Source organism: Triticum aestivum, chromosome 6B, assembly GCF_018294505.1.
Source record: "Triticum aestivum cultivar Chinese Spring chromosome 6B, IWGSC CS RefSeq v2.1, whole genome shotgun sequence".
Lineage (NCBI taxonomy): Eukaryota > Viridiplantae > Streptophyta > Magnoliopsida > Poales > Poaceae > Triticum > Triticum aestivum.
This window is the reverse complement of record NC_057810.1, coordinates 118251603-118263624: the sequence shown is the minus strand read 5'-3', so window position 1 is coordinate 118263624 and position 12022 is coordinate 118251603.

Sequence of the window (12022 nt, the reverse complement as noted above, 5' to 3'; positions counted from 1 at the left end):
CCGCTCTCCAGCGTCGCGCCGCCGCCCGAGGACTCCGCGGCCGCGCCCGGTCGCCTCGGAGGCCGCTGCCGGATCTCGCCGCCAGCGCCCTCCTCTGGCCTCTCCCCCGACGAACCAGCCCCGGCCATCTCCCTCCGGCCACGTCCCCGACTCCGGCGAGCCTCGGATCCGGCTCAGATCCAGATCCAAGCCACGGTTGACTTCTTCTCCCCCCCGAAATCGTCTAAGTCAATAATTTGCAGAAATATTGTTGCACCTTCATCGCATCACATCTCCGCATCCGTAGCTCCGTTTTGGGCGTGTAATATGTCAAATTGTTTGCCTCGAAGAGTACATCATTCCATTCCATTGCTTAATTTACATTTGAGCTCATCTTGACCCCCGAAATGCTGTTGGAAGAGGGCTTCATAATGTTAGTTCCAGATTCTTATCAGAACGAGCTCTTTTGTCATTTTTGCCATGATTGATGTGTGCATCCTATGGACTTGGTCCCTAAATGTGTTTCGAACTAGGCTATGTATTCTTTACAGACGTGCTTACCATGTATTTTTGTGATCAATGTGGTGACTAGCACAAGCATGCAGACTAGGCTTCGTGTTAATGCTGATTTTAGTCCCTGTTCTGCTGTAATTTTCATGCCATGTAAACATGTTGCTACAGAGAGATCCATGCATAATTTGAGATTCTTCAGTAAGGGTGTCTTGAAAACATGGTTATTCTCTATCCATCCATGGTCCTGGTTGCAATTATGGAGTAGTCTAGCATGTCATTTTTATGCTCTACTTTTGCTTCAAAATGTTTCCTGGCAGATTGTTTACATGTTATTCAATTTGGCCGAGGTTGTTGTAGTTGGTCCGGATATACTATGATGTTGTTTCTTGCCATGTATACCTTCTATGACATGTCTTCTTGATGGATGTATGCTATGTTTATCATGAGGTGCTCTGTAGTGAGTGCATCAAGCTCACGAAGGTGCCTTCGTAATTATTTCAATGCCATGCTTTGTTTGCTGAATCTGTTAACGAAACTTGCTATGTTTACGTGGGCGCCATCATATTTTCTGATCCTTTTTGGCTTATGGTCAGTAAGGGACTTTTGATCTATGCTTTGAGTAGATTCATGCCATGCCTTGCTTTGATATTATAAGTTCCTATAGCATGTTGATAGCCTACTCTGAACATTGCTTCGTGATGTTGTTTATGCCATGTCCAACCTGATATTTTTATGCACTTTCTCCATGCTTGTTTGAACCTGTTATGATGTGATGTAGCCGTAGATCAGTGTTTCTCTTTTGTAAAGCATCTCCTGTAGATGATCTCTATATGCTTTGTTTTAATGTTGGGGTGCTGTAGCATAGTTTATTGATGCATGCTAAGTAGCATCGTGCTGTTAATCGCAGCTTTGTGCCATACTTGTCTTGCTTGCCATTTGCAAACCGTGCATCGGAATCCGGTGATCTTTATATCGATTTCAACCGAAATCATCTCATCTTTCCAGCGGAATACTTGGTTTACCAAGTTGATGCATTGTTCATCATCTGTCCTTCCGAAGCACGCATATGCATTGCATATCACATCTCGCATAGCATGACATGTATTGCATCATGTTGTTTGTGCATTGCACCGTGATTTATTGTGGTTCCTTGCTTGTGTTCTTGCTTTGGGTAGAGCCGGGAGACGAGTACGTGCACGAGGAACCTGTTGAGAATGCTTACGAGGATCCAACCTTCGACAACTCTGAGAACCTTGCAGGCAAGATGATCATACCTTCGATATCACTTCTATCTTTGCTTGCTAGTACTCGCTCTTTCGCTATGTTAGCTCTACCTGCCATTGTTTACCATGCCTACCTATTGCCATGTTAAACCTCTAACCTTCCTGTCCTAGCAAACCCTTGTCTGGCTATGTCACCGCTTTTGCTCAGCCCCTCTTATAGCGTTGTTAGTTGCAGGTGAAGATGAAGTTTGTTCTTGGTCGGAACATGGATATTTTGGGATATCACAATATCTCCTGTTTAAATTAATGCACCTTATATACTTGGTAAAGGGTGGAAGGCTCGGCCTTATGCCTAGTGACTTGTTCCACTCTTGCCGCCCTAGTTTCCGTCATACCGGTGTTATGTTCCTTGATTTGGCGTTCCTTACACGGTTGGGTGATTTATGGGACCCCCTTAACAGTTCGCTTTGAATAAAACTCCTCCAGCAAGGCCCAACCTTGGTTTTACCATTTGCCACCTGTCGTGGTTCTAAGCCTGACAGTAGAGTGGGGGGTAGGTATTGAGAGGCAAGGTCCTAGCTATGGAGAGGTTGTAAGCACAAAGGATGTACGAGTTCAGGCCCTTCTCGGAGGAAGTAACAGCCCTACGTCTCGGAGCCCGGAGGCGGTCGAGTGGATTATAAATGTATGGATTACAAGGTGCCGAACCCTTCTGCCTGTGGAGGGGGGTGGCTTATATAGAGTGCGCCAGGACCCCAGCCAGCCCACGTAGGAGAAGGTTTAAGGTGAGTTAAGTCTGGGGCGTTACTGGTAACGCCCCACATAAAGTGCCTTTACTATCATAAAGTCTACTTAATTACAGGCCGTTGCGGTGCAGAGTGCCTCTTGACCTTCTGGTGGTCGAGTGCGTCTTCGTGGTCGAGTCCTTCAGGCCAGTCGAGTGTGTCCTCGTTGGTCGAGTGAACCCTCGTTGGTCGACTGGAAGGCGACCTCTTCTAGGGATGTCCTAGGGTAAGTTACTTGGGACAGGTCCGTGACCCTACCCTAGGTACATAACCCCATCATTAGCCCCCGAATGGATTGAGGCTTCGAGTGAAGGAGGAGTTGACGTCGTTTCCGATTAACCTTTGCGCTCTAGTTGTGCGCTGTTCTGGATCAAAGAATCTCTTCGTTGACAAGGAGCAAATCGTCTTCGGTCGACTCGATCCATTCTATTTTTGCGTCGAGTGATCTTTCGAACTTCGTCGATCTCCGAGCGACGTTTCGCCGGAATCGCCGCGTCTGACAGGCAGATTTGTTGTTCGCGGATTCTGCGGGGTGCGAAATTCGGGGGCGCGCGCGAAGCGGGGCGGACCGCGGCGTTCGGATGGGACGGGGCATAGACGCCTCGATCTCCGCGCCGCCTTTTTCGCCACGTATCCAGTCCCCATAACTGCTCCCAGATATGATTAGATCGACCGGGCCCACATGTCAGCCACTCGGAAGAGACCTTATATATGCGCCCGGTGGGGATTTCTGTGCTGCGCCTCAGCATTCTCTCTCTCTCCCTCTGCCTCCTTCCTCTCTGCTCAGCGCGCTCGCTCTCACCTCTGCACCACTTTCCTTCACGCATTTCGCCGGCGACCATGGCCAAGGAGAAGACGGCGGCGCTGGAGCGTGCCAAGAAAGCGTCGGCATCGGAGATGGCGAAGGGGAGATCTACCACCCGCAGGGGGTCTTCGTCCAGATCCCGCCTGCGGAAAGGCTGGGTCCAAGGAGACTGGATCCAGTCGACCATCACAGAGAAGGACCTCCTCGACATGGCCAACGAGGGCTTGATCCCTCACGGAGCTGCGAGGCTGCCGGGGAAGGAGTGGCAGCCACAACCAGAAGAGGGTGAGTGCGTGCTCCTGGCCACTCATGTTGACCGAGGGTTTTCCTTGCCACCCAGCATTTTCTTCCGTGGCTTCCTGAATTTCTTTGGAGCGCAGCTCCACCACTTTACCCCAAACTCCATTGCCTACCTTGCTGCGTTCGTGTCCATGTGCGAGGGTTTCTTGGGCTGTCGACCGCACTGGGGTTTGTTCAAACGTATCTTCACGTGTCGCTCTCAGACCGTGAAGAAGGCGAGCCCAGGTGACGAGAAGACCCGAGTCGTCCAAATGTGTGGGGGCCTGGGGATTCAGGTGAGGAACAATAGCACATTCCCGCCCATGTCTTTTCCCGAGTCCGTCAGGGGCTGGCAGTCGACTTGGTTCTACTGCCAGGTCCAGTCGACGCCAGGGCAGTCGAGTGGACTCCCTCAATTCACCATGGACCGAGTGAACAAGCCCTCCCCTCTGAAGCTGATTCCGGAGGAGAAAGCCGACGTGAAGATGTTGATGGAGCGAGTGGTGCAGCTGGTTCGGGACGGAGTGACAGGCATGGACCTCTTGGAGGTTTTCCTCAAGCGCCGCATCCAACCTCTCCAGTTCCGGAGCCACTGCATGTGGTTGTACTGTGGGCCCGCGGACGAGACCAGAGTCCATCCAGAAGAAGTCGACGATGACACTCTGGAAAGGTGGATGGTAGCCGTTACCGGGAACAGGGACAACCCGCGCGGAGCCAGAAGGATTCCTCCACTCGACCACGACAGCATCCCAAACAAGGTACACTTGCTCTGCTTTCCGTCGTGTCTTTGTTGTATTCATTCTTGCCGATCCTGTCGACTGGTCGACTGATCGTTGTTTGGGCGACTGCTAGGCCTTCACCGAGCTGTACTCGATGCCCAATGGGGCACAAACTTCGACTGAAGAAGGCGAGGCGAGCGGGGGCGAGGCGAGCGGAGGTGAGGCGAGCGGGGGCGAGAGCCAGGGAGAGGAGGAATGGGACTCGGATGCTGCAGGGGATGACGACGACGATGATGATGATGAGGGTGATGAAGATGACCTCGAGGACGAGGAAGAAGAGGAGGAGGAGGTCGTTCCACCGCGCTCAGAAAGGCGGTCGAAACTTGTCCACGACCCCTCAACCGAACGTGGTAAGGGGGTAGCGACCGCTGCCCAGTCGACCAAGCGCCCTCGGACCACCTCTCCGGCGCCGACTGAAAAGGCGCCGAAGCAGCCCAGGGCGGCCTCATCGAAGCCGGCCAAGCTTCTGCCGAAGATGAAGGTGTCCATCCCCACCATTTCAGGGTAATAGCCTTGTTCATATTTTCTTATTCTTATGCGAACTTTATCTCTGGTCGACACTGATGTTAGTCGACTGATCCTTTGGAGCTGCAGTGCTGCTACTTCTGAGACCTCGACCCGGGCCGATGACCACGAGATGGAGGATGCCGCAACTTCGAATCCAGGTGCCGTGTCCTTAATACCATACTTAGTCGACTGACTCGCGATCTCTGATCCTGACACTTCTCTGCAGCTCCACCCAACACTGTTATCGATCTGCCTGATGATGATGAGGATGAGGAGCCGCTGAAGCACAGGAGGAGTCGGAAAGCGCCTGCCGGCAAGGTGTCTCAGGATGCGTCAGCGCCTGAGATTCTGACTGTGGAGGGAGAGAACACCACTCGACACACGGTGACCTTCGCGACCCCACTGACGAGTGCTCAGCAGCCTTCCCTCTTCACGACTCACCACGTCCCAGAGGACCAAGCTGGTGCGGCGAAGGAGGCGATACGCCAGGCGGGACTCATGATGGAGCAGCTGAAGACCATCCGGGATGCGAGTCAAGCAGCCTATGACGCCAGCTCTGCCCTCCAAAGCAATGTTCAGGTCAGTCGACTGCTGTTTGTTCTGTTGGATACGCTCTCAAAAACTTTTCTTTTCCGGGATTTATATTGGTTACCCACTGGGAGTGTTGAATAAACTCCGTGTTAGCGGGGGCACGCTGAGTGCACCCGCTGGGTGTAGTCCCCAAGGCTAAGGTCGACTGCTGGCAGTCGGCCTTAGGCTTTATAATGTCGATCTTTCTATCAGTCGACTGGTCGACTGGATTTCGCAAACCGGTGGGGGCACGCTGAGTGCACCCACTGGGTGTAGTCCCCGAGACTGTGGTCGACTGCTTGCAGTTGATCACAGTCTTAGAGAATGCGTCTCGTACACTGTTTTTTTTTTTTGAGGTCGACTGGTCGACTTTGTCTTCAACAGGATTAGTGGGGGCACGCTGAGTGCACCCACTGGGTGTAGTCCCCGAGACTACGGTCGAATGCTTGTATTCGGCTGTAGTCTTAGAAACTTGTGTTTTTCCCTTTTTCACTCGGAAGTGAATTATTTTTGACGTTTAGTCGATTGGCTCTTCGCAGAACTCCTGTGATCTTGTGGCTCGCTACTCAGAGCTAGAACAGAAACACACTCAAGTCGAGCTGAGCTTGAAGCTGGTTCAGGAGAAGCTGACAAAGGCGAAGGAGGAGACTGAAGGTATGTTTGGTGAGACCTTGACAACTGCTTTTCCTCTTGCTTGTTTCAACATCTGATCATGCTGTGTCTTGCAGGTAAGGTAAAGGAGGCCCAGCAGAAGAAAGACCTTGAGCTAGCTGAGAAGATCAAGCTTGCTGACGAGAAGTTAGCTTCAGTCACCAAGCTTGAACAGGACAATACCAACCTGAAAACTGCTCTTGGGATTGCCAACAAAGAAGTCAGTCGACTGAGAACCGACAAAGCTGCCTTGACCGATCAAGTCAGCAAATTGACTGAGAAGAAGACTGCGCTGGAGGCCTTCCTGAGTGGCTTTGCCAAGAAGCTGTTTCTTATGCTCGAAGGTAAACCTCCATGTTCGGCAAGTATTTCTGACTGTGGCTTCTTCCATTCGACTATCCCCTTGACTTAGCGATCACTCTTGCAGAATTTTGTCAAAACTTTGAAGAAGAAACCAGCCGACTGGAGCCAAACCTTGACCCTGTCAATTCTCCGGTAAATGACGAGGTTGCCATGGATATCTTCCGACTGGAATCTCGCGTTGCATCCGTCGTGGATTATCTCGCCAGGCTGAAGGCCGCCACATCTCGCATCGACTCGACGCTCTGGCCTGAGGAGACACTTCAGAATGACCTTGAGTCATTAATGGCCCGCTTGAACACGATCCCTGGTCGAGTGCAGGAATGGAAGAAGTCCTCAGCTCGGTGTGGGGCAGATGTCGCTCTGTGTCTGGCCCGAGTCCACTGCAAGGATGCACGAGAGGAGAAGCTGGCGGCTCTTCGGGTGGCCAATACCAAGAAGCACGACTTTAGGTCCTTCATGGAGACTTTCCTTGCAGCTGCCACTCGGATCGCCGACGGGATTGACCTTGATGAATTCGTCGCACCTTCCAGCCCTCCACAGGAGGGGTAAAAAACTTCTTATGGCTCGACTCTTTTAAATTTGCCTCGGTATGCCGAGTGGAATTGTATCCGACAAACTTTAACAGGCTTGACGCCTGAGCACTTTTGGTTCCCTTAGACATCGATTCGAACTTGAATTCGGCGTTTGAATATGATTGCCTTCGGCTCAAAATGTCCTTTGCAGGTTCAAAGCAAGGTGCCTGTGCTTAGGCGAGCACGAGGCCGCAGCTAAGCCTCCGAGTGGAAGGCTGGCTTACCACTCGGTAGGATTCTGATAAACTTAGGCGAGTGCTTGGACTGCAGCTAAGACCTCGAGTGAGAGGATTGCTCACCACTCGGTAGGATTTTTATAACTTAGGCGAGCACGAGGCTGCAGCTAAGCCTCTGAGTGGAAGGCTGGCTTACCACTCGGTAGGATTTTGATAAACTTAGGCGAGTGCTTGGACTGCAGCTAAGCCCCCGAGTGGGAGGATTGCTCACCACTCGGTAGGATTTTTATAACTTAGGCGAAACGGATTCGCAGCTAAGCCTCCGAGTGAGAGTCTGGCTCACCACTCGACAGGATTTTGATAACTTAGGCGAGCACGAGGCTGCAGCTAAGCCCCCGAGTGTGAGGATTGCTCACCACTCGGTAGGATTTTTATAACTTAGGCGAGTGCTTGGACTGCAGCTAAGCCTCCGAGTGAGAGGATTGCTCACCACTCGGTAGGATTTTGATAAACTTAGGCGAGTGCTTGGACTGCAGCTAAGCCCCCGAGTGAGAGGATTGCTCATCACTCGGTAGGATTTTTATAACTTAGGCGAAACGGATTCGCAGCTAAGCCTCCGAGTGAGAGTCTGGCTCACCACTCGACAGGATTTTTATAACTTAGGCGAAACGGATTCGCAGCTAAGCCTCCGAGTGAGAGTCTGGCTCACCACTCGACAGGATTTTTCCAAACTTAGGCGAAACGGATTCGCAGCTAAGCCACCCACTGAGGGGGAGTTTTTATGTGGACAAAAAGAAAAAGTGCTGACACAATTATTTCTAAACCCATGAATTACAGAAGCTCTTTATTGCAACTCATCCGAGTGATACAACTTAAGTGTAAAACGGGCGGAGTAGCTCCGCGTTCCAAGCTCGGGGCTCGTCGATATTATGCTCGACGTTGTAAAGACGGTATGCCCCGTTGTGGAGAACCTTGGTGACGATGAAAGGGCCTTCCCAAGAAGGAGCAAGCTTATGTGGTTTGTGTTGATCCACTCGGAGCACCAGATCCCCTTCCTGGAAGGCTCGACCTCTCACATTTCGAGCGTGGAAACGGCGCAGATCTTGTTGGTAGATGGTCGACCGGATCAGAGCCATCTCCCTTTCTTCCTCTAAAAGGTCGACTGCGTCCTTCCGCGCTTGTTCAGCTTCTGCTTCGTCGTAGGTTTCGACTCGAGGAGCATTGTGGAGAAGATCACTTGGCAAGACTGCTTCGGCTCCATAGACCAAGAAGAATGGAGTTCTTCCGGTCGACCGATTGGGCGTGGTCCGCAGTCCCCAGAGCACAGATGGAAGTTCATCGACCCAAGCTCCAGCCGCGTGTTTGAGATCACGCATCAGTCGCGGTTTCAGCCCCTTGAGAATCAGTCCATTAGCTCGCTCTGCTTGTCCATTCGACTGCGGATGAGCGACCGACGCGTAGTCGACCCGCGTGCCTTGGGAGTTGCAGAAGGTTCTGAATTCCTCTGAGTCAAAGTTCGACCCATTATCCGTGATGATGCTGTGCGGGACTCCATATCTGAATACCAGTTCCCTGATGAAGCTAACAGCAGTACCGGTGTCGAGGCTCTTGATCGGTTTAGCTTCGATCCACTTGGTGAACTTGTCGACTGCCACCAGTACATGCGTGAAGCCACTTCGTCCTGTTCTCAAAGGACCGATCATGTCCAGCCCCCAAACTGCAAAAGGCCAGACGAGTGGGATGGTCTTCAAAGCTGACGCAGGCTTGTGCGACATATTCAAGTAGAACTGACATCCTTCGCACTTATCTACTATCTCCTTTGCCATCTCATTCGCCTTGGGCCAGTAAAATCCGGCTCGGTATGCTTTGGCCACGATGGTTCGAGAGGATGCATGATGACCACAGGTTCCCGAGTGAATATCGTTGAGGATGAGTCGACCTTCTTCTGGTGTAATGCACTTCTGTCCGACTCCAGTCGCACTCTCTCTGTATAATTGTCCTTTGATGACGGTAAAGGCCTTAGATCGACGGACGATCTGTCGAGCCTCTTCCTCGTCCTCCGGAAGTTCTTTCCTCAAGATATATGCAACATATGGAATCGTCCAGTCGGGAATGACTACCAAAACCTCCATGATCAAGTCGACCACCGCTGGGACTTCAACTTCAGTCGGATCTGTGGCACTCTTGGGTTGCGGAGTTTCTTCGGTAAAAGGATCTTCTTTGACTGATGGAGTGTGTATATGCTCCAAGAACACACCACTCGGAATGGCTTCTCTCTTGGAACCTATCTTTGCTAGATCATCAGCTGCTTGATTCTTCAGTCGGGGTATATGATGGAGCTCCAACCCCTCGAACTTTTTCTCCAGCTTCCTCACTGCACTGCAGTATCCAGTCATGGCTGGGCTTCTTACGTCCCACTCTTTCATCACTTGGTTGACCACTAAATCTGAGTCGCCATAAACCATTAGGCGACGGACGCCGAGTGAAATGGCCATGCGCAACCCATATAGGAGGGCCTCATATTCTGCCTCATTGTTGGAGGAATCAAAGTGAATCTGGAGCACATATCTGAGCTTATCTCCTCTGGGGGAAACCAGGACAACCCCAGCACCGGAACCATTCAACATCTTAGAGCCATCGAAAAACATGGTCCAATGCTCCGAGTGAACTTCAGTCGGCTGTTGTTGTTCGACCCACTTGGCTAGGAAATCTGCTATTGCCTGGGACTTAATGGCTTTCTTTGCCTCAAACTTGATATCAAGGGGAAGAAGTTCAATCGCCCATTTGGCCACTCGACCAGTTGCATCTCTGTTGTGCAAAATCTCTGATAGTGGAGCGTCGCTGACGACTGTGATTGAATGGTCAGAGAAATAATGAGCAACCTTCTTCGTGGTCATGTATATTCCATACACAAGCTTCTGATAATGAGGATATCTCTGCTTGGATGGAGTCAAGACTTCAGACAAATAATACACTGGACGCTGAACTTTGAGAGCTTTTCCTTCTTCTTCCCGCTCGACCGTTAGCACAGTACTGACGACTTGTCCTGTGGCTGCGATGTAGAGCAACAGGGGCTCTTTGCTGATTGGAGCAGCAAGCACCGGCTGGGTGGAGAGCAGAGCTTTTAGCTCGGCAAACGCTGCATCAGCTTCTGGAGTCCACTCGAACTTGTCAGCCTTCTTCATCAGTCGGTAAAGAGGCAATGCCTTTTCACCGAGTCGCGAGATGAATCGACTTAAAGCGGCCAAGCATCCAGTAAGCTTCTGGACATCGTGCACTCGCACAGGGCGTTTCATTCGGAGAATAGTGCCAATCTTTTCTGGGTTGGCGTCGATTCCCCGTTCGGAAACGAGGAAACCGAGTAACTTGCCACCAGGAACTCCAAATGTGCACTTTGACGGATTGAGCATGATATCATACCTTCTGAGGTTGGCAAATGTTTCGGCAAGGTCAGCGAGCAGGTCGGAACCTTTTCGTGACTTGACAACAATATCATCCATATAAGCTTCCACATTCCGATTGATTTGAGTGAGCAGACACTTCTGAATCATTCGCATAAACGTGGCTCCGGCATTCTTGAGGCCGAACGGCATGGTGATATAGCAGAAGCACCCGAATGGAGTGATGAAAGCTGTTTTTACTTCATCGGGTCCATACAGACGGATCTGGTGGTACCCGGAGTAAGCATCTAAAAAAGACAGCCTCTCGCATCCCGCGGTCGAGTCAACAATTTGATCTATGCGAGGGAGAGGAAAGTGATCTTTCGGGCAGGCCCGGTTTATGTGCTTGAAATCAATGCACATTCGGAGCGACTTGTCCTTCTTAGGAACCATGACGACGTTAGCGAGCCACTCGGAATGGAATATCTCTCGGATAAATCCTGCCGCCAACAGTCGAGCCACTTCTTCACCGATGGCCTTTCTCTTCTGGACGGCGGACCGCTGAAGATGTTCTTTTACTGGCTTTGCAGACTTGTCGACACTTAGGCGATGCTCAGCCAGTCCCCTGGGAACACCTGGCATGTCAGCGGGCTTCCATGCAAAAATGTCCCAGTTCTCACGGAGGAACTGGATGAGCGCTTCTTCCTATTTTGGGTCGAGTGTTGTGGAGATGCGGGTCGGAGCTGCTTCGGGGTCGGTCGGGTGGATGTGAACAGGCTTCGTCTCACCGGACGACTGGAATGCAGATTCTGTGGCGGGCTTCTTGGATCGCAACCTCGTCGTTCCCACCACCGATCTGAACTGCCACTTGGTAGTCTTCAAGCCAAGTTTCAGGCTTAGACTCACCAGTGAACTTGCTGACTCCTGTCGCCAACCTGAAATTGGGGGGAATAACAGCGGCTCTGATAGCTCTGCTGAAACATTCAGGGCCAGAAACATGTACTCGACTGCTCGTGGGCACTTCTCTGTCGAGTGCACCACGATGGGCTCTGTTCCGGTCGACCAACCCTTGCACGATAATGGATCGCGCGTCGAAGCCTGGCTCCCTGGGGTCAACTGGAACTCTACGCCCTGTACTGTACTGACGCCTATCATCTGGCTGCCGAGGAGCGTAAGACCCACCCCTCGGAGGGGAATAAGGCACTCGACGCCTATCATCTCGGTCGAGCCTGTCGCCATATTGATCTCGCCGATGCTCATACCCTTCGCGCCGCGGAGGCGATCTGGGGCTGTGAGCCGACTGTACCGTATTCACAGTGACAGATCGACTGTGAATCCTGTTGCGCGACTGAGACACGGCTGAATTCTGATCTCCTGCTGCCCGGAGCAGATCTCTGATCTGCAGCAAACCTCTGCCAGCTTCTGACTGCGAAGGCTGAA